The sequence below is a fragment of the Leucopleurus acutus genome (genome assembly GCF_964270905.1).
Source record: "Leucopleurus acutus genome assembly, chromosome: 4".
NCBI lineage: Eukaryota > Metazoa > Chordata > Mammalia > Artiodactyla > Delphinidae > Leucopleurus > Leucopleurus acutus.
In genome coordinates this window covers 105,778,896-105,802,645 of record NC_139146.1, presented here as the reverse complement: position 1 = coordinate 105,802,645, position 23,750 = coordinate 105,778,896, and positions in this window count along the sequence as shown.

The following is a 23,750-nucleotide window of genomic DNA, read 5'->3' as shown; positions in this document are numbered from 1 at the left end:
GAAACATCATACACTTCTCAAGAGTGGCTGTTGGCAATTTACATCCCGCCGATCAGCATAACAAGGCTCCCAGTTCTCCATGGCCTGCCCTGCCTTTCTGGATTTTACACTTTTTTCAGATAGCCCTTCGGACCCGGGTGCAGTGAGACTTCATTGTAGTGCAGATTTCCTTTGCAAGCTTGCTTGGTTGGCCAAAAAGTGCGTATGCGTTTTTTCCTGAATATATTCAGGAAAAAACGCATACGCCCTTTTTGGCCAAGTGCATCATTGTGGACGTTCTGCCTCTTTTCCTATGCTTTACATGCAATTCCAGTCTACCTCCTGAAATCGGTTTCCTGCAATTCTGCCCCGCTTTCAAGTCCTCTTGGCAGCCTTCCTTCAATATATTTTGGACGATAGCTGTCATTTATAACTGCAGGTTTGTGAATTACAGTGCCCCTAAGCTCCTTTCTTCAACTCGCTTTCTTGTGAGCTGGCCGCAACACCGCAGGATTGCTTCAGGCCCTAGTTTGGTTCCGGCATCGCATGCTGAGCCTTTGGTTAATTCCTCTTCCTGGTGGGAAATGAGAGTTAAATTTGCCCGTCCAGACACCTCCAGCTAGTCTCTCATTGGTTCTCCCTATTCCTGTTCATTTTCCACAGAAATTGCAAACTGGGCCAAACAGGAGGTTAAAGGCACTGACTCTCCAAGTGGGGAGAGTGTTAGTAAAGCATCTGGAATGTTGCACCCGAGTACCAGGGGACGAAAACTGAGACACATTTGAACACGTTTTCCGATCACACGGTGGATCATACTCTGGGTTCCACATGCATGTTTTAGCTGAAGGAAGAATCCCTTAAACCTGGAGAGTTGAGACCCATGGAATGGGTACCATGCAATATGACTTCAAAGGGTCTGCATTTGCTCACCGAACCTCACCAATCCTATCACTGCTGCGCTTATGCCGCTGTACACATGCTTGATTCTCTTTCGGAGACATATAAATCCATAGGTTTTAAGATTCTTACTAGTCAGGTATATTCTTAGGCGTTTAATATGGGGTGTTGAGTCCACTTCGTTGAGCAAGGAGTAGCTCTTGTCTATTACATATTTGGCTTATGGAACGGTATCTGTGCTAATTTCAATCTCTGGTTTTATGCAGCACCCCGACTCATCCGTCCCCTTAAGCAAGCCTAAGTTGGTTTTCTACATTTGACACCCTGTTCTGTTTTGTAATTCAGTTCCTTTGTAGCCAAGTTTCCATTCCGTGTATTAGTGATATCTTATGATGCTTCTTTTTCTGTGTGACTTATTTCACTTAGAATCATCGTACCTGAATCCACTCATTATGCTGCTACGGGCCTGATGACATAGATTTCATTGCTGAGTGATATTGCATTGTACGTAAGTACCACAACTTCTTTATCCATTTTTTGCTTTCTGTGATATTGAACTTGTACCATAAACGAGGTTCTTGTAAACAGAGCCGGCCCAAAATTTGGGGTGGCTGTGTCTTTTTGATTTTAATTTCCCTAAGCTATAGGACCATATGTGGAAGTGCCCTAGGCTCTGTTGCTTTGTTTTTTAGATGTTTCAGGAAACACCATACACTTCTCCAGAGTGGCTGTTGGCAATTTACATGCCGCCCATCAGCATAACAAGGCTCCCAGTTCTCCATGGCCTGTCCTGCCTTTCTGGATTTTACACTTTTTTCAGATGGCCCTTTTGACCGGGGGGCAGTGAGACTTCATTGTAGTGCAGATTTCCTTTGCAAGCTTGCTTGGTTGGCCAAAAAGGGCGTATGCGTTTTTTCCTGAATATATTCAGGAAAAAACGCATACGCCCTTTTTGGCCAAGTGCATCATTGTGGACGTTCTGCCTCTTTTCCTATGCTTTACATGCAATTCCAGTCTACCTCCTGAAATCGGTTTCCTGCAATTCTGCCCCGCTTTCAACTCCTCTTGGCAGCCTTACTTCAATATATTTTTGGAAGATAGCTGTCATTTATAACTCTGCAGGTTTGTGAATTACAGTGTCCCTGAGCTACTTTCTTCTACTCACTTTCTTGTGAGCTGGCCGCAACATTGCAGGATTGCTTCAGGCCCTAGTTTGGTTCTGGCACGGCATGCTGCGCCTTTGGTTAATTCCTCTTCCTGGTGGGAAATGAGAGTTAAATTTGCCCGTCCAGACACCTCCACCTAGTCTCTCATTGGTTCTCCCTATTCCTGTTCATTTTCCACAGAAATTGCAAACTGGGCCAAACAGGAGGTTAAAGGCATTGACTCTCCAAGTGGGGGAGTGTTAGTAAAGCGTCTGGAATGTTGCACCCGAGTACCAGGGGACGAAAACTGAGACACATTTGAACACGTTTTCCGATCACACGGTGGATCATACTCTGGGTTCCACATGCATGTTTTAGCTGAAGGAAGAATCCCTTAAACCTGGAGAGTTGAGACCCATGGAATGGGTACCATGCAATATGACTTCAAAGGGTCTGCATTTGCTCACCGAACCTCACCAGTCCTATCACTGCTGCGTTTATGCCGCTGTACACACGCTTGATTCTCTTTCAGAGACATATAAATCCATAGGTTTTAAGATTCTTACTAGTCAGGTATATTCTTAGCCGTTTAATATGGGGTGTTGAGTCCACTTCGTTGAGCAAGGAGTAGCTCTTGTCTATTACATATTTGGCTTATGGAACGGTATCTGTGCTAATTTCAATCTCTGGTTTTATGAAGCACCCCAACTCACCTTTCCCCTTAAGCAAGCATAAGTTGGTTTTCTACATTTGAGGCCCTGTTCTGTTTTGTAATTCAGTTCTTGTGTAGCCAAGTTTACATTCCGTGTAGTAGTGATATCTTATGATGTTTCTTTTTCTGTGTGACTTATTTCACTTAGAATCATCGTACCTGAATCCACTCATTATGCTGCTACGGGCCTGATGACATAGATTTCATTGCTGAGTGATATTGCATTGTACGTAAGTACCACAACTTCTTTATCCATTTTTCGCTTTCTGTGATATTGAACTCATACCGTAAACGAGGTTCTTGTAAACAGAGCCCGCCGAAACTTTGGGGTGACTGTGTCTTTTTGATTTTAATTTCCCTAAGCTATAGGACCATAAGTGGAAGTGCCCTAGGCTCTGTTGCTTTGTTTTTTGGATGTTTCAGGAAACACCATACACTTCTCCAGAGTGGCTGCTGGCAATTTACATCCCGCCCATCAGCATAACAAGGCTCCCAGTTCTCCATGGCCTGTCCTGCCTTTCTGGATTTTACACTTTTTTCAGAAGGCCTTTTGACCGGGGGGCAGTGAGACTTCATTGTAGTGCAAATTTCCTTTGCAAGCTGCTTGGTTGGCCAGAAAAGGCCTATGCGTTTCTTCCTGAATATATTCAGGAAAGTACGCATACACCCTTTTAGGCCAAGTGCATCATTGTCGACGTTCTGAGTCTTTTCATATGTTTTCAGTGCAATTCCAGTCTACCTCCTGAAATCGGTTTCCTGCAGTTCTGCCTTGCTCTCAGTGCCTCTTCATAGCCTTACCTCAATATACTTTTGGAAAATAGTTGGCCTTTATAACTCTGCAGGTTTTTGAATTGCAGTGGCCATTAGCTCCATTTTTCAGCTCTTATTTTTGTGATCTTGCCTCATATCCACAGGATTTCTTCAGGCCGTATTCTTCTTCTGGGGCGCCTTGCTCTGCCTTTGGTTAATTCTTCTTCCTGATGTGAAATTAGAGTGACATGTGCCCATTGAAACCGCTACAGCTATTTTCTCACTGGTTCCCCCTATTCCCATTCATCCTCCGCACTAACTGCAGACTGTGCGATACCGGAACTTAAAGGCATTGACTCTCCATGTGGAGATGTTGTTAGTAAAGTGGCTGGAATGTTGATCCGGAGCCCCAGGAGAGGAAAATGAGGTGCATTTTAGAAACCTTTCCCAATCATATGGTATACCATCTGCTGGATTTCCCATGCATGGTTTAGCTGTAGGAAGATTCCCTTCAACTTGGAGTGTTGGGACCCTTGGAATAAGTAGCATGAAGTATTGCATTAAACTTTCGGCAGTTGCTCACCAAAGCTCACCAATCCTTTCAGCCCCAAGTGTCAGCCTTATGTCTTATCCAGCTGTGGGTTTATATGTGGTCATTCCAGGTTGCATCACAGCCCCTGAGCGAATTTTGTAAGAATTTTTCTCTCTTTCATTGTTTCTGCGTTTTGGTTTTAAAATTTATTTCTATAATGGGGTTTAGCTCATTTTCACTGCTGTGTTTGTGCCGCTCTGCGCACACTTGATTCCCTTATGGAGATATATCAATACATGGGTTTTAAGATTCTTATTACTCAGATATATTTCTCTGCGGTGTATAGGGTGTGTTGAGGCCAGTTCATTGAGCGAGGTGTAGATCTTGTCTGATACCTATTTGGTTTATTGAACGGTATCTGTGCTAATTTCAAACTCTGGTTTTATGCATCACCCCACCTCTCCTTTCCCCTTAAGCTGACATAAGTGTGTTTTCTAAATGTGAGACACTGTTCTGTTTTGTAATTCATTTTTTGTGCAGCCATATTTATCCTCCCTCTATAAGTGATATCTTATGATATGTTTCTTTTTCTGTTTGACTTATTTCAAGTAGTATTATCGGACCTCAATCCACTCTTTATCCTTCTACTAGCCTTATTACATTGATTTCATGGTGAAGAGATATTCCATTGTACATAAGTACCACATTTTCTTTATCCATTGTTCTCTTTCCTGGGATATTTAAGGTGTACTGAAGTTGAGGTTCTTGTAAACAGAGTAGCCCTAAACTGTGGTGTGCTTGTGTCTTGTTGATTTTTAGACTTCCCTAGATATACTCCCGTGATTGGAAGTGCCCTATGCTCTGTCGCTCTGTGTTTTAGATGATTTAGGAACCACCATACACTTCTCCAGAGTGGCTCTCGGCAGTTCACACACTGTCCATCAGCGTATAAAGGCTCCCTGTTCTCCATGGCCTGTCCTGCATTTCTGGTTTTTACAATTTTTTCGGATGGCCCTTTTGACCGGTGGGAAATGAGACTTCTTTGTTGTGCACATTTGCATTGCTTGCTTGCTTGGTTGCCCATAAAGTGCGTATGCGTTTTTTCCTGGATATATTCAGGAAAAAACGCATACTCCCTTTTGGGCCAACTGCATCATTGTCGAAATTCTGCCGCTTTTCATGTGCTTTAAAGGCGAGTCCAATCTATCTCTTGAAATCTGTTTCTTGCAATTCTGTCTTGCATTCAGATCCTCTTCTTTGCCTTACCTCAACATATTTTTGGACGTTAGTTTTCATTTATAACTCTGCAGGTTTGTGAATTGCAGTGACCCTGAGCTCCATTTTTTAAGTTGCTCTTTTGTGAGCTGGCCTCAAAACCGCAGGATTGCTTCAGGCCCTATTTTGGCTCGGCGAGGCGGGCTGAGCCTTTTTTTAATTCTTATTCTTAATGGGAAATTAGAGTGACATGTGCCCGTCCAAACCCCTACAACTATTCTCTCATTGGTTCCCCCTGTTCCCGTTCATCCTCCTCACAATTTGCAAAATGTGTGAAACAGAAGTTTAAATGTGCTGATTCTCTAAGTGGGGAGATTCTAAGTAACGTGGCTGGAATGATGAACAGGAGCACCAGGAGAGGATAAATGAGGTGCATTTTAGACACATCTCCCGATCACATGGTGTACAGTCCTCTGGGTTTTCCATGCATGTTTTAGCTGTAGGAAGATTCCTTGAACCTGCAGATTTGGGACCCATTGAATGGGTACCAGGTAGTATTACTTTAAAGGGTGTGCATTTCCTCACCCAACCTCACATTTCTCTTAGTGCGAACAGTTTCCAGCCTTATGTCTCATCCTGCTGTGGGTCTAGATGTGTTCAATCCATGTTGCATCACCGTCCCTGAGGAAAAGTTGTAAGAGGTTTTCTCTGTCTCTCTGTCGTTTATTTTTTTCAATTTATTACTATGTTGTTTACAGCTGATTTTCAAAGCTCTGTTTCTTGCTGCTGTACATCCACTTAATTCACGTACAGAGAGACATCAATAATTTCTTTTTCAGATTCTTACCAGTCATAGATATTCTTTTCCAGTGACTTGAGTGTGCTGAGTGCAGTTCTTTTAGCTACCGTGTAGGCCTTGTTGATTATCAGTTTGGTATTTGGAATGGTATCTTTGCTAATTTCAACCTCCTGGATGATGCCTCACCCCTCCCCACCTTTCCCGTTTAGCAGCCTTACGCGTGTTTTCTACATATTTATGTCACTTAGAATGATCATACGTAACTCCTCCGGAGTTGTTACAACTGGCCATATTTCATTGATTTCCAGGCTGAGTAATATTCCACTCTACATAAGTACCACATCTCTATCCATTTTTTCCCTCCAGAGACATTTAAGTTATATCCTAGTCGAGGATCTTTTAAACAGAGAGGCAGTAAACATTGGGGTGCCTGTGTCCTCTCGATTTTTGTTTTTCCCTAGATATACGCCCATGAGTGCAAGTGCCCTATGCTCTGTAGCTCATTTTTTAGATGCTTTAGTAAACACAATACACTTCTCCAGAATGGCCATTGGCAATATAATTTCCACTATAAGCCTCACAGGGCTCCCTCTTCTCCTTGCCCTGTCCTGCATTTCTGGCGTTTACACTTTATGAGGATGGCTCTTCTGACTGATGTGAAGTGATATCTTTTGTAGTATTGATTTCCAGTGCCCACCTGTTTGGTTGGCTAAAAAAGTGTATGCCCTTTTCTTGAATATATACAGAAAAAAACGCATACAGCCTTTTTGGCCAACTGCAATGTTGGCAATGTTCAGCCCCTTTTCTTGTGCTTAATGGCGAGTCCTTTCTACCTCCTCAAATCCCTTTCCTGCCATTCTCCCTTGCTTGCCAATCCTTTTCTTTGACTTTCCTCAAGACATTTTTCAGTGATAGATATTTTCAACTCTGCAGTTTCGTGAATTTTACTGCCCCTGAGTTCCATTGTTCAACTTGTGTTTATGGGAACTGGCCACAAAGCAGTGGGATTTCCTCAAGCCCTATACTGTTTCCATGGGCAACCCTAGCCTTTGGTCAATTCATCTTCCTGATTGGAAATTAGAGTGACATGTGCCTGTCTGAACACCTAGGACTTGTCTCTCATTGTTCCTCATCCTTCCGCTTCATCCTCTGGACAAATTCCAAACTGTACGCAACAGGATGTTGACAGTGTTGACATCTCCAAGTGGGGAGACTGTTAGTAAAGACGCTGGAGGGGTGAACCCGAGCACCAGGAGATGAGGAGATGAGATGCCTTTTCCAAACTCTTCCCGATCAGACGGTATACCATCCTCTGGATGTGACAGACATGTTTTAGCAGTAGGAAGAGTCCCATTCATGTAAGGAGAACACCAGGGCTTTTTCAAAATCAGTGTCTCCCCGAAACCCAAACTGGGGAGTTTTTTAAGCTACGGCTACACATATGTTCATTAAGGGCCTTGGGAAGTAGGCAGAGTGCAAACTTTAGATGACTGAAGTCTTCAGGGTCAGAAGCACTCACCACCGGCTTCCCTTAGGTTACACTTTAACTGTCATTGATAGATGATGTCAATAAAAATATCTGTTCTTTTTCCGATTATTTCCCCTTATAGGTTATTGCACAATATTGAGTGTAGTTCCCTGTGCTATACAGTAGTTCCTTGTTGATGATCTATTTTATACATAGCAGTGTGTATGTGTTAATTCCAAACTGTTAATTTATCCCTCCTCCCACCTTTCCCCTTTGGTAATAATAAATTATAAGATTTTATACTTCTCAGAAATGGGGGAGCTGAAAGAGAGGTATCATTTTCAATGGAAAAGCATTTAAAACAAGATTGAAGCTTTAACCAAGATTATTAGATGTACATCCTTGGAAAGAAATCACTTCATTTCTCTAATATTGACCTGACAAATAGGACAAACCTTCTCACTGAACTTGCTTATAATAAAGTGATGGAAATATCAAATGGAAGTGTTAGAAACATCTTATTTTACCCGAGCCTTATAAACTGTTCTATGTTAACTACAGCTTGGCTCACACATCTGTTCATTGAAGTTACAATAGTCTCAATTTCTGTTACTGATCCTCCAGAGTGGACCCCAACAAGGGTCCCCCTGCCCAGTGTCATTGGGGCCAACAGATCGAGACTGAGTTTGGTTCCCAAGCAAAGGAAACTTTATATTTTCATCAGAGAATGGAGAGGTGAGAGCATGCACTACCCCGTGGGCTGTGGGCTGGGCTGCTGTGTAGAGATCCTGTCAGAGTCAGTGGGAGGGAGGGGGCGGAGCTCTCAAGGGCCGGGTTGGCTGCAGCTCAGGCTCTATATCTCGGAGTCTGCACTGGGCCCCAGGAGCTGAGGTGTCGACCCAGCCATTCTGCACCAGGAAATCTGGTCTGAAGTGCCGGGTGTGGAACCTCTGCATGCGGGACCCTAGGAGCACGTGAAATTAGACAAAGCACAAAGGATAAAAAAGGTCAGACTTGACTTTATTGCCCACATTCTATTTTTATCTCCCAGGGATTTTTAATGGGCCTTGCTGGGAACAAAACCCTCCTCTGCCTTTTGTCCCGTTCCTCATTCTTGGAGTGCTGAGGGTGCAGACCCTTCTTCTGTAACTGCTGAGTGCTGAGTTGGGAGCCCTCATACCAGGGGACGAGGGTCAGAACTTCTCCCCAGCAGCCTCCAGGTGACGTTGATTGGCCCCAGGACCCCTGCCTCCCTGCTTGTCCGCCTGAGCACCAGCATTGGAAGTGTTATAGATTCTAATGACCTTTAAGGGTCCAGGAAAGAGATGTGCAGAGACGCTGTGGGGGCCGGTTTCACCCCGCCCCACATTTGTTCGGCCACCTTAGGCTGACCGTTTCTGCCAGCCTAGATGCTCTGACCAGTAGTCTGCTCTTTCTTCAATTAGGCCCCTGAATTAACGTAAAAACAGCACCAGGTGTCAGAGCCCTGCCCACTCAACTCCCAGACAGTCCAGGGTCAGTGGTGATCAAGGACCATGATGGCCACTGAGTCAACAGCCTTTTGAAGTAAACAGGAGTCCAGCCGGTCTTATTGGCCACCATCATCACGGTGTCTGTAGGCTTTTCTATGGTGACAGTGTGATATACGGTTGCCCCGCCAAGATTATTAGCTCCCCTCCGGGTGCAGGAAGTCTTGCAAGCAGTAGTCTACTCCTTCGGGACACACTATTGTTGTTTTATGAGAGAAACTCCAGGTCAAGTGATGTTCACACGAGTCGTCATGGTGCCCTGTTGCCCCCGGTTATCTCTCTGGATGTTGGAGTTGGAGGGCCTCCTCACTCGAGGTCGGTGTGCCCACGGAGCGAACCCTGCAACTTCAGGGCATGGTTGGTGATTAGGATCACCACGTGGGGTCCTTTTCCCTTAGGAGGGAGGTGGCCTTTTGGGCTGCTGATTTCCAGGTTTTTAGATACCGCCAGTATCTTGGCCAGATGTGGCAGTGGGCCAAGCCCCTTGGTGACTGTAGTTTATCCTACCTGGATGGCATTCTTGCGTTGTTCCATTTCAAGTGGTCCCAGTTTTTGCACTAATTCTCCAATGGCGATTCACCTTTCACCGGGAATGGAAAGGTCAAAGGGTTTAGCTCAATTAGGGAGTTCCAGGGCAAGGGTCTGAATTGACTGCTCTTTCCATTCTTGAAAGGCCACTTCTGGATTCTGTTCAAAAGGATCATCATCTTTTCCTTTCAGTGTTTCATATAGAGGCCCAGCTAGTAGACTGTAGTTAGGGATCCAGAAGCAGCAAACCCTGGCCTCCCCAGGAACCCCCAAGCTGTCTTCTAGTTTTAGAAAGGGGTAAGGCTGCAAATGGTTTCTTCCCTTTCCTGGGATGGGCTTCTCTGACCTTGTGTGAGAATGAAGCCCAGGCAGGTCACCGCAGTCTGTGATATTTGAGCTTTTTCTTGGACAACTTCTATCCTTTATTGGCTTGGTAGTTCAGAGGCCTCCTTAGTAGGGCTGGCGATCAGAATGTCGTCTGCATATTGAAGGAGGGTTTCCTTTTCCAGAGGTAGAACTTTTCGGTCGTTAGCTAAGCTTTCCCCAAAGATGGTGTGGGAATTTTTGAACCCTTGGGGCAAGACGGCCCGGAAGTATTGTTTTAGTTGTATGTTGAGTCCTGCCACTCACAAGCCAAAATTTCTTGTGACTCTGGGACTAATGGAATACAAAAGAAGGCATCATTGAAGACTAATACAGAATACCATGTCCTGGTGGTTGGTAGAATGACCAGCAGGGTGTAGGAATCAGGAGCAACTGGAGGTATATCCTCGGTGGCTTCACTGACTGTCCTGACATCCTTTACCAGGTCCCCAGCAGCCCATGGGGCTCTCGTGGTCAGGCCAATCCCAGGATATGGAGCTCTCCTGGGCAGGTACCCCACCCCCAACCCAGCCCACGGGGCTCTCATGGTCAGGCCCCTCCCAGGATACAGAGCTACCCTTGCAGGTACCGTGGCAGGGCTGGGCACACAGGAACCGTGCACATAGCCCTCATTGAAGAGCACCCCCAGCTCACCTGTCGCTCAGAGCTGACACAGAGCACCTCAGAGCAGGACTTGAACTAACAAACAGCAGCTCCGACAGGTCTGTGACCCTGGGCGTCACTGTGTGGCCTCCCTCCACCTGGTCTTCCAGAGACTTCCACTGCACCCAGGGCACCAGGCCTCTGTCTCCAACCACCACCCACCCCTCCTCTCCCTGACTCCTGGGTTCCTCTCATTAGGAGAGGGTTTTCTTGAAGTTGTCTCCCACTCATGGGCCAGATAAAATGATTAGAAAACAAGCCAAAGCTGCAGCCCCTTGTCTATCCTGACTCTCAGGAGCCCACACCTGTTCCTTGGACCTGGCCGGTTCAGCAAGTTCCATTTTCTGCAACTGTGAGCCCCTGAGGGGTGATGATTGGCTACCTGGGCAGCCTTACCATGCCGGCCAGCCCTCCCCAGGTGTGCCTGGGTTGAGATCAATATAAATACCACTCCAGGCAGCAAAAGCCCCTGCAGCTGTGCCTGACGCCATTTTCTCTGCCCTGTCAGCAGTCTCAGGGCTGGGCTGGTGGGAGGGAGTGAGAGGCCACAGCTTTGTGGGTGGCCCAGTGTGAGTGGGGCTCTGCTGGACTTTCTGCAGCAGTTGCCAGGCTGCCACCTGCTAAAGAAGAGGATGTGTCACACATACCTGCTGCTGGAATTTCTCCCTGGGCAGAGGTGAGGAAGGAAAAAAGCAGTGGGGGCAGGGACAGGACGGGTATCTCAGGCAGGGAAATGGAAATCTTCCAGAAGAGCACCCAGGGCCAGGACCATCCTGGCTGGCCTGCAGGCACCAAGTCAGCTGGCATGCTGTCACTCGTGTGGCTCCATGGCCCTTCCTCTAGGCTTTCAAGTCCTTGTATATATTCAGGTGTTTTACCTGGGAAGGGCGGGAACAGTTCAGCAGCAACTGGCCTGGGGCTCAGCTCACGTTTACTCACAGATGCCTCGGCACGGTGCCCCAGCTTTGCAATGAGGACGCTTGTTGTGTGGGGGCTGCTGGCTGAATGGGAGACGATTCCCCACCACTGACCAACTTCAGAATTGTTTACAACTGGAGCAAGTGCCCTGATACGGTTTTCCTCTGAGTAACTGGTGGGTTCTGTTTTTTTTTTCTCTTTTTTGTTTTTGGTTCAAGGTAGATTTTATTCCTCTTTTTTGTATTTACAGATATAAGCATGGAAATAATTTATTCATATAAATACATGTATGTGAAGGGAATAATTGTTTTTTCTGTTTTATTTTTTTAAATTTTATTTCTTTTAATTTTGAATTTTATTTTATATTTTTATACAGCAGGTTCTCATTGGTTATCTATTTTATACATATAAATGTTTACATGCCAATCCCAATCTCTCAACTCCTCCCACCACCACCCCTCCAAGAGCTTTCCCCCCTTGTTGTCCATACGATTGTTGTCTACATCTGTTGCTCTATTTATGCCTTGCAAAACGGTTAATCTGTACAGTTTTTCTAGGTTCCACATATATGCATGAATATACAAGATTTGTTTTTCTCTTTCTGACTTACTTCACTCTGTATGACAGTCTCTAGATCCATCGACGTCTCTACAAATGACCCAATTTCATTCCTTTCATGGCTTAGTAATATTCCATTTTATATATGTACCACAGCTTTATGCATTCGTCTGTCTGTGGGCATTTAGGTTGCTTCCATTACCTCGATATTGTAAATAGTGATGCAATGAACATTGCGGTGAATGTCTCTTTTTGATTTATGGTTTTGTCTGAGTATATGTCCAGTCCTGGGATTGCTGTATCATATGGTAATTCTATTATTAGTTTCTTAAGAAACTCCATATTGTTCTCCATAGTGACTGTATCAATTTATATTCCCAACAATAGTGGAAGAGGGTTCCTTTTCTCCACACCCTTTCCAGCATTTGTTGTTTGTAGATTTTCAGATGATGCCCATTCTAACAGGTGTGAGGTGATACCTCATTGTTGAGTCCATTTCGTTGAGCAAGGGGTAGGTCTTGTCTATTACATATTTGGCTTATGGAACGGTATCTGTGCTAATTTCAAACTCTGGTTTTATGCAGCACCCCAACTCACCTTTCCCCTTAAGCAAGCATAAGTTGGTTTTCTAAACTTGAGACCCTGTTCTGTTTTGTAATTCAGTTCATGTGTAGCCAAGTTTACATTCCGTGCATTAGTGATACCTTATGATGTTTCTTTTTCTGTGTGACTTATTTCACTTAGAATCATCATGCCTCAATCCACTCATTATGCTGGTACAGGCCTGGTGACACAGATTTCATTGCTGAGTGGTATTCTGTTGTACATAAGTACCGCAACTTCTTTATCAATTATTTGTTCTCTGGGATATTTAACTTGTACTGTAGAAGAGGCTCCTGTAAACAGAGCCATTGTAAATTTTGGGGTGGCTGTGTCTTTTTGATTTTAATTTCCCTAAGCTATAGGACCATAAGTGGAAATGCCCTAGACTCTGTTGCTTTGTTTTTCAGATGTATCAGGAAACACCATACACTTCTCCAGAGTGGCTGTTGGCAATGTACATCCCGCCCATCAGCATAACAAGGCTCCTTTTTCCCCATGGCCTGTCTTGCCTTTCTGGATTTTACACTTTTCTCAGATGGCCCTTTAGACCGGGGGGAAGTGACACTTCATAGTAGTTCGGATTTCCATTGCAAGCTTGCTTGGTTTGCCAAAAAGGGCGTATGTGTTTTTTCCTGAATATATTCAGGAACAAACTCATACGCCCTTTGTTGCCAAGTGCATCATTGTCGATGTTCTGCCTCTTTTCCTATGCTTTAAATGCAAATCCAGTCTACCTCCTGAAATCGGTTTCCTGCAATTCTGCCCCGCTTTCAAGTCCTCTTCGCAGCCTTACTTCAATATATTTTTGGACGTTATCTGTCATTTATAACTCTGCAGGTTTGTGAATTACAGGGCCCCTGAGCTCCTTTCTTCAACTCGCTTTCTTGTGAGCTGGCCGCAAACCCGCAAGACTGCTTCAGGCCCTAATCTGCTTCTGGCAGGGCACGCTGAGCCTTTGGTTAATTCCTCTTCCTGGTGGGAAATGAGTGTTAAATATGCCCGTCCAGACACCTACCTCACTCTCAACCCCTTGGTGATGTGGGTCCTCTGGTTTGTGGCCACTTTTGCTGGGTTCCTCACCTTTCGATGATGTGGCCCCACTAGTGTGAGGACACTCCTGCTTGGTTCTCATCCACGTGGTTATGTGGACCCCCTGGTGAGAGTCTGTTCCTGGCTTTGTTCCTCACCCACCTGTGAGGGAGACCCTCTGCTGATAGGTCACTCCTGCATGGCTGGCACACATTGCCTTGGTGAAGTCAGCCGTGTGGTGGCAGTTGGAGCGTGCTGGGAATCTCTTCCCCCCGGTGATGAGAGCCCTCTTGCGTCAGGCCCTAACTGCTGGGCTCACCAACTTTTCTTAGTGAGCCCAGTGATGCTTTGGCACTCCTCTTAGGATCCCATCTCCATGGGGATGTGGGCCTTCTGCTCTGAGGTCCCAACGGCTGGGTTGTTCACATTTTCATGATGTGGGCTCTCTGGTGTTAGTTCACAGAAGCCTGGATCCCATAGCCTCTGTGCTCTTGGCCGCCTGCTGGGAGGTTCCAACTGCTGGATTCCTCACTTTTTTAATTTTTTGGGCCCTCTGTTGTGAGGATCCTCCTGCCTGCCTCACTCCCAGCCCCTTCGTGATGTGTGTCGTCTGGTTTGAGGCCACATGTGCTGGGTTCCTCACCTTTCGATGATGTGGGACCAATGGTCTTAGGAGACTCCTGCCTGGTTCACATCCCCTTGGTGATGTGGGCCCTCTGTTGAGAGTCTGATCCTGGCTGGGTTCCTAACCCATCTGTGAGGTGGGCCGTCTGCTGTGAGGTCACTCCTGCCTGGCTTGCTCACCTCGCCTTGTGGACATGAGCCCTCTGGTGGCACTTGGAGCCTGCTGGGAGCCTCCTCTCCTCAGTGATGAAGGCCCTCTGGCGTCAGGCCCTAACTGCTGGGCTCCCCACATTTTGTGATGTGCGCCCAGTGGTGCGAGGACACTCCAGCCAGGTTCACATCCCCATTGGGATGTGGGCCTTCTGCTCTGAGGTCCCAAAGCCTGGGTTGCTCACAGTTTCATGATGTGGGCTCTCTGGTATTAGTTCACTCCTGCCTGCATCCCATAGCTTCTGTGCTCTGGGCCGCCTGCTGGGAGGTTCCAAATGCTGGATTCCTCACCTTTCTTATTCTTTGGGCCCTCTGTTTTTAGGCTACTCCTGCCTGCCTCACTCCCATTCCCTTTGTGATATGTGTCCTCTGATTTGAGGCCACATGTGCTGGGTTCCGCACCTTTCGATGATGTGACCCCACTGGAGGGAAGACAGTCCTGACTGGTTCCCATCCCCTTGCTGATGTGGGCCCTCAGGTGAGAGTCTGATCCTGGCTGGGTTCCTCACCCTTCTGTGAGGTGGGCCCTCTGCTGTGAGGTCAATCATGCCTGTCTGGCACACGTCACCTTGGCGACGTGGGCCCTCTGGTGGCAGTTGGAGTGTGCTGGGATCCTCCTCCCCTCGGTGATGAGGGCCCTCTTGCCTTAGACCATAACTGCTGGGCTCCCCACATTTTCTGATGTGCGCCAAGTGAGTGAGGAGACTCTTGCCAGGTTCCCATCCCCATGGCGATATGGGCCTTCTGCTCTGAGGTCAAAACGGCTGGCTTGCTCACAGTACCATGATGTGGGCCCTCTGCTGTGAGTTCACTCCGGCAAGGATCCCTTATCATCGGTGCTCTGAGCCGCCTGCTGGGAGGTTCCAACTGCTGGATTCCTCAACTTTTTTATTCTATGTGCCCTCTGTTGTGAGGCTCCTCCTGCCTGCCTCACTGCCAGCCCCTTGGTGATGACTGTCCTATGGCTTGAGGCCACATGTGCTGCGTTCCTCACCTTTCGATGATGTGACCCCACTCGTGTGAGGACACTCCTGCCTGGTTCCCATCCCCTTGGTGAGGTGGGCCCTCTGGCGAGAGTCTAATCCTGGCTGGGTTCCTCAACGTTCTGTGAGGTAGGCCCTCTGCTGTGAGGTCACTCCTGCCTGGCTGGCACACGTCACCTTGGAGACGTGAGCCCTCTGGTGGCAGTTGGAGCGTGCAGGGCGCCTCCTCCTCTCGGTGATGACGGCCCTCTGGCGTCAGGCCCTAAATGGTGGGCTCCCCACATTTTCTGATGTGCGCCCAGTGGTGCGAGGACACTCCAGCCAGGTTCCCATTCCCATGGGGATGTGGTCCTTCTGCGCTGAGGTCTCAACTCCTGGGTTGCTCACAGTTTTGTGATGTGGGCCCTCTGCTGTGAGTTCACTGTGGCCTGGATCCCATAGCCTCGGTGTTCTGGGCCGCCTGCTGGAAGGTCTAAATGCTGGAATCCTCACGTTTTTTATATTATGTGCCCTGTGTTGTGAGGCTACTCCTGCCTGCCTCACTCCAAGGCCCTTGGTGATGTGGGTCCTCTGGTTTGAGGACACATGTGCTGGGTTCCTCACCTTAAGATGATGAGGCCCCACTGGTGTGAGGATAATCCTGACTGGGTCCCATCCCCTTTGTGATGTGGGCGCTCTGGTGAGAGTCTGATCCTGGCTGGGTTCCTCACCCATCTGTGAGGTGGGCCCTCTACTATCAGGTAACTCTTGCCTGGGTTGCTCACCTCGCCTTGTTGACATGAGCCCTCTGGTGGCAATTGGACCCTGCTGGGAGCCTCCTCAGCTCTGTGATGAGGGCCCTCTGACGTCAGGCCCTAACTGCTGGGCTCCCCAACTTTTCTTAGTGAGCCCAGTGTTGCTCAAGCACTCCTCTTAGGTTCCCATCCCCATGGGGATGTGGGCCTTCTGCTCTGAGGTTCCAACGGCTGGGTTGATCACAATTTCATGATGTGGGCTCTCTGGTGTTAGTTCACTGTGGCCTGGATCCCATAGCCTCTGTGGTCTTGGCTGCCTGCTGGGAGGTTCCAACTGCTCGATTCCTCAACTTTTGTATTCTATGGGTCCTGTGTTGTGATGCTCCTCCTGCCTGCCTCACTCGCAACCCCTTCGTGATGTGGGTCTTCTGGTTTGAGGCCACATGTGCTGGGTTAGGCAACTTTCAATGATGTGGCCCCACTGGTGTGAGGACACTCCTGCCTGGTTCCCATCCCCTTGGTGATGTGGGCCTTCTGGTGACAGTCTTATCCTGGCTGGGTTCCTCACTCTTCTGTGAGGTAGGCCCTCTGCTGTGAGGTCAATCCTGCCTGACTTGCACACATCACCTTGGCGACGTGGGCCCTCTGTTGGCACATGGAACCTGCTGGGAGCCTCCTGCCCTCGGTGATGACGGCCCTCTAGCATCAGGCTCTAACTGCTGGGCTCCCCACGTTTTCTGATGTGAGCCCAGTGATGCCAGGACACTCCTGTCAGGTTCCCATCCCCATGGGGATGTGGGCTTTCTGCTCTGAGGTCCCAATGCCTGGGTTGCTCACAGTTTCATGATGTGGGCTCTCTGGTGTTAGTTAACTCCTGCCTGCATCCCATAGCTTCTGTGCTCTCGGCCGCCTGCTGGGAGGTTCCAAATGCTGGATTCCTCACTTTTTTTATTCTTTGGGCCCTCTGTTTTTAGGCTACTCCTACCTGCCTCACTCCCATCCCCTTTGTGATGTATGTCCTCTGATATGAGGCCACATGTGCTGGGTTCCTCACCTTTCGATGATGTGGCCCCACTGGTGGGAGGACAGTCCTGACTGGTTCCCATCCCCTTGGTGTTGTGGGCCCTCTGGTGAGAGTCTCATCCTGCCTCGGTTCCTCACCCTTCTGTGAGATAGGCCCTCTGCTGTGAGGTCACTACTGCCTGGCTGGTGCATGCCACCTTGTAGACGTGGGCCCTCTGTTGGCAGTTGGAACCTGCTGGGAGTCTCCTCCCCTCAGTTATGAGGGCCCCCTGGCATCAGCCCCTAACTGCTGGGCTCCTAACATTTTCTGATATGTGCTAAGTGGTGCAAAGCCACTCCTGCCAGGTTCCCATCCCAATGGGGATGTGGGTCTTCTGTTCTGAGGTCCCAACAGCTGGGCTGCTCACAGGTTCATGATGTGGGCCCTCTGCTGTGAGTTCACTGCGGCCTGGATCCCATAGCCTCGGTGCTCTGGGCCACTTGCTGGGAGGTTCCAACTGCTGGATTCCTCAACTTTTATATTCTATGGACCCTGTGTTGTGAGGCCAGTCCTGCCAGCCTCATTCCGAACCCCTTGGTGATGTGGTTCCTCTGGTTTGAGGACACATGTGCTGGGATCCTCACCTTTCGATGATGTTGTCCCACTGGTGGGAGGACAGTCCTGACTGGTTCCCATCCCCTTGGTGTTGTGGGCCCTCTGGTGAGAGTCTGATCCTGGCTGTGTTCCTCACCCTTCTGTGAGGTGGGCCCTCTGCTGTGAGGTCACTCCTGCCAGGCTGGCACACATCGCCTTGGCGACGTTGGCCCTCTGGTGGCAGCTGGAGCCTGCTGGGAGCCTCCTCCTCTCGGTGATGAGTGCCCTCTAGCGTCAGGCCCTAACTTCTGAGCACCCCACGTTTTCTGATGTGAGCCCAGTGATGCCAGGACACTCCTGTCATGTTCCCATCACCATGGGGATGTGGGCCTTCTGCTCTGAGGTCCCAATGTCTGGGTTGCTCACAGTTTCATGATGTGGGCTGTCTGGTGTTAGTTCACTCTGGCCTGGTTCCTCTAGCCTCTGTGCTCTGGGCCGCCTGCTGGGAGGTTCCAACTGCTGGATTCCTCACCTTTCTTATTTTTGGGCCCTCTGTTATGAGGCTCCTCCTGCCTGCCTCACTCCCAGCCCCTTGGTGATGGGTGTCCTATGGTTTGAAGCCACATGTTCTGGGTTCCTCACCTTTAGATGATGTGGCCCTACTCATGTGAGGACACTCCTGCCTGGTTCCAATCCATTTGGTGATGTGGGCCCTCTGGTGCGAGTCTGATCCTGACTGGGTTCGTCACACTTCTCTGAGGTGGGCCCTCTGCTGTGAGGTCATTCGTGCCTGGTTGGCACACATCGCCTTGACGACATCAGCCCTCTGGTGGCAGTTGGAGCCTGCTGGGAGCCTCCTTCCCTTGGTGATGAGGGTCCTCTGGCGTCAGGCCCTAACTGCTGGTCGCCCAAAATTTTCTGATACGTTCTCAGTGGTGCGAGGACACTCCTACCAGAATTCCATCCCCATGGGGATGTGGGTCTCCTGCTCTGAGGTCCCAATGGCTGGGTTGCTCAGTTTCATGACATGGGCCCTCTTCTGTGAGTTCACTGTGGCCTGGATCCCATAGCCTCGGTGCTCTGGGCCGCCTGCTGGGAGGTTCCAACTGCTGGATTCCTCACGTTTTTATTCTATGTGCCCAGTGTTGTGAGGCTACTCCTGCCTGCCTCACTCCGAGGTCCTTGGTGATGTGGGTCCTCTGGTTTGAGGACACATGTGCTGAGTACCTCAGCTTTCGATGATGTGGCCCCACTGATGTGAAGACACTCCTGCCTGGTTCCCATCCCCTTGGTGATGTGGGCCCTCTGGTGAGAGTCTGATGTTGGCTGGGTTTCTCACCCTTCTGTGAGGTGGGACCTCTGCTGTGAGGTAACTCCTGCCTGGCATGCTCACGTTGCCTTGGCAATGTGAGCCCTCAGGTGGCAGTTGGAGCCTGCTGGGAATCTCCTCCCCTCAGTTATGAGAGCTCTGGATAAAACACATATGCCCTTTTTTGCCAAGTGCATTATTTTCCAAGTTCTGTCTCTTTTCCTATGCTTTAAGAGCTACTCCCGTGTACGTTCTGAAATCAGTTTCCAGCAATTCTGCCCCGCATTCAAGTCCTCTTCGCAGCCTTACTTCAGTATAATTTTGGATGATAGCTGTCATTTATAACTCCGCAGGTTTCTGAATTACAGTGCCCCTGAGCTCCTTTCTTCAACTCGCTTTCTTGTGAGCTGGCCGCAACACCGCAGGATCTCCTCAGGCCCTAATCTAGTTCCAGCATGGCACACGGAGCCTTTGGTTCATTTATCTTCCTGGTGGGAAATGAGAGTTAAATTTGCCCGTCCAGACACCTACAGATAGTCTCCCATTGTTTTTCCTTATTCCTGTTCATCTTCCGAAGAAATTGCAAACTGGGCCAAACAGGAGGTTAAAGGCACTGACTCTCCAAGTGGGGAGAGTGTTAGTAAAGCGTCTGGAATGTTGCACCCGAGTACCAGGGGACGAAAACTGAGACACATTTGAACACGTTTCCGGATCACACGGTGGACCATACTCTGGGTTCCACATGCATGTTTTAGCTGAAGGAAGAATCCCTTAAACCTGGAGAGTTGAGACCCATGGAATGGGTACCATGCAATATGACTTCAAAGAGTCTGCATTTGCTAACCGAACCTCACCAATCCTATCACTGCTGCGTTTATGACACTGTACACACGCTTGATTCTCTTTCGGAGACATATAAATCCATAGGTTTTAAGATTCTTACTAGTCAGGTATATTCTTAGGCGTTTAATATGGGGTGTTGAGTCCACTTCGTTGAGCAAGGAGTAGCTCTTGTCTATTACATATTTGGCTTATGGAACGGTATCTGTGCTAATTTCAATCTCTGATTTTATGCAGCACCCCAACTCACCTTTCCCCTTAAGCAAGCATAAGTTGGTTTTCTACATTTGAGACCCTGTTCTGTTTTGTAATTCAGTTCCTGTGTAGCCAAGTTTACATTCCGTGTAGTAGTGATATCTTATGATGTTTCTTTTTCTGTGTGACTTATTTCTCTTAGAATCATCATACCTGAATCCACTCATTATGCTGTCACGGGCCTGATGACATAGATTTCATTGCTGAGTGATATTGCATTGTACGTAAGTACCACAATTTCTTTATCCATTTTTCGCTTTCTGCGATATTGAACCTGTACCGTAAACGAGGTTCTTGTAAACAGAGCCGTCCCAAACATTGGGGAGGCTGTGTCTTTTTGATTATTATTTCCCTAAGCTATAGGACCATAAGTGGAACTGCCCTAGGCTCTGTTGCTTTGTTTTTTGGATGTTTCAGGAAACACCATACACTTCTCCACAGTGGCTGCTGGCAATTTACATCCCGCCCATCAGAATAACTAGGCTCCCAGTTCTCCATGGCCTGTCCTGCCTTTCTGGATTTTACACTTTTTTCAGATGGCCCTTTTGACCGGGGGGCAGTGAGACTTCATTGTAGTGCAGATTTCCTTTGCAAGCTTGCTTGGTTGGCCAAAAAGGGCGTATGCGTTTTTTCCTGTATATATTCAGGAATAAACGCATACGCCCTTTTTGGCCAAGTGCATCATTGTGGACGTTCTGCCTCTTTTCCTATGCTCTCCTTACAATTCCAGTCTACCTCCTGAAATCGGTTTCCTGCAATTCTGCCCCGCTTTCAACTCCTCTTGGCGGCCTTACTTCAATATATTTTTGGAAGATAGCTGTCATTTATAACTCTGCAGTTTTGTGAATTACAGTGCCCCTGAGCTCCTTTCTTCAACTCGATTTCTTGTGAGCTGGCCGCAACACCGCAGGATTGCTTCTTGCCCTAGTGTGGTTCCGGCATGGCACGCTGAGCCTTTGGTTAATTCCTCTTCCTGGTGGGAAATGAGAGTTAAATTTGCCTGTCTGGACACCTCCACCTAGTCACTCATTGGTTCTCCCTATTCCTGTTCATTTTCCACAGAAATTGCAAACTGGGCCAAACAGGAGGTTAAAGGCACTGACTCTCCAAGTGGGGAGAGTGTTAGTAAAGCGTCTGGAATGTTGCACCCGAGTACCAGGGGACAAAAACTGAGACACATTTGAACATGTTTCCCGATCACACGGTGGATCATACTCTGGGTTCCACATGCATGTTTTAGCTGAAGGAAGAATCCCTTAAACCTGGAGAGTTGAGAACCATGGAATGGGTACCATGCAATATGACTTCAAAGGGTCTGCATTTGCTCACCGAACCTCACCAATCCTATCACTGCTGCGTTTATGCCGCTGTACACACGCTTGATTCTCTTTCGGAGACATATAAATCCATAGGTTTTAATATTCTTACTAGTCAGGTAGATTCTTACTAGTCAGGTATATTCTTATGCGTTTAATATGGGGTGTTGAGTCCACTTCGTTGAGCAAGGAGTAGCTCTTGTCTATTACATATTTGGCTTATGGAACGGTATCTGTGCTAATTTTAATCTCTGGTTTTATGCAGCACCCCAAGTCACCTTTCCCCTTAAGCAAGCATAAGTTGGTTTTCTACATTTGACACCCTGTTCTGTTTTGTAATTCAGTTCCTGTGTAGCCAAGTTTACATTCCGTGTATTAGTGATATCTTATGATGTTTCTTTTTCTGTGTGACTTATTTCACTTTTAATCATCGTACCTGAATCCACTCATTATGCTGCTACGGACCTGATGACATAGATTTCATTGCTGAGTGATATTGCATTGTACGTAAGTACCACAACTTCTTTATCCATTTTTCGCTTTCTGTGATATTCAACTTGTACCGTAAACGAGGTTCTTGTAAACAGAGCCAGCCCAAACTTTGGGGTGGCTGTGTCTTTTTGATTTTAATTTCCCTAAGCTATAGGACCATAAGTAGAAGTGCCCTAGGCTCTGTTGCTTTGTTTTTTGGATGTTTCAGGAAACACCATACAGTTCTCCAGAGTGGCTGCTGGCTATTTACATCCCGCCCATCAGCATAACAAGGCTCCCAGTTCTCCATGGCCTGTCCTGCCTTTCTGGATTTTACACTTTTTTCAGATGGCCCTTTTGACCGGGGGGCAGTGAGACTTCATTGTAGTGCAGATTTCCTTTGCAAGCTTGCTTGGTTGGCCAAAAAGGGCGTATGCGTTTTTTCCTGAATATATTCAGGAAAAAACGCATACGCCCTTTGTTGCCAAGTGCATCATTGTGGACGTTCTGCCTCTTTTCCTATGCTTTACATGCAATTCCAGTCTACCTCCTGAAATCGGTTTCCTGCAATTCTGCCCCACTTTCAATTCCTCTTGGCAGCCTTACTTCAATATATTTTTGGAAGGTAGCTGTCATTTATAACTCTGCAGGTTTGTGAATTACAGTGCCCCTGAGCTCCTTTCTTCAACTCGCTTTCTTGTGAGCTGGCCGCAACACCGCAGGATTGCTTCAGGCCCTAGTTTCGTTCCGGCACGGCATGCTGAACCTTTGGTTAATTCCACTTCCTGGTGGGAAATGAGAGTTAAATTTGCCCGTCCAGACACCTCCACTTGGTCTCTCATTGGTTCTCCCTATTCCTGTTCATTTTCCACAGAAATTGCAAACTGGGTCAAATAGGAGGTTAAAGGCACTGACTCTCCAAGTGGGGAGAGTGTTAGTAAAGCGTCTGGAATGTTGTACCCGAGTACCAGGGGACGAAAACTGAGACACATTTGAACACGTTTCCTGACCACACGGTGGATCATACTCTGGGTTCCACATGCGTGTTTTAGCTGAAGGAAGAATCCCTTAAACCTGGAGAGTTGAGACCCATGGAATGGGTACCATGCAATATGACTTCAAAGGGTCTGCATTTGCTCACCGAACCTCACCAATCCTATCACTGCTGCGTTTATGCCGCTGTTCACACGCTTGATTCTCTTTCGGAGACATATAAATCCATAGGTTTTAAGATTCTTACTAGTCGGGTATATTCTTAGGCGTTTAATATGGGGTGTTGAGTCCACTTCGTTGAGCAAGGAGTAGCTCTTGTCTATTACATATTTGGCTTACGGAACGGTATCTGTGCTAATTTCAATCTCTGGTTTTATGCAGCACCCCAACTCACCTTTCCCCTTAAGCAAGCATAAGTTGGTTTTCTACATTTGAGACCCTGTTCTGTTTTGTAATTCAGTTCCTGTGTAGCCAAGTTTACATTCCGTGCATTAGTGATACCTTATGATATTTCTTTTTCTGTGTGACTTATTTCACTTATAATCATCGTACCTGAATCCACTCATTATGCTGCTACGGGCCTGATGACATAGATTTCATTGCTGAGTGATATTGCATTGTACGGAAGTACCACAACTTCTTTATCCATTTTTCGCTTTCTGTGATATTGAACTTGTACCGTAAACGAGGTTCTTGTAAACAGAGCCGTCCCAAACTTTGGGGTGTCTGT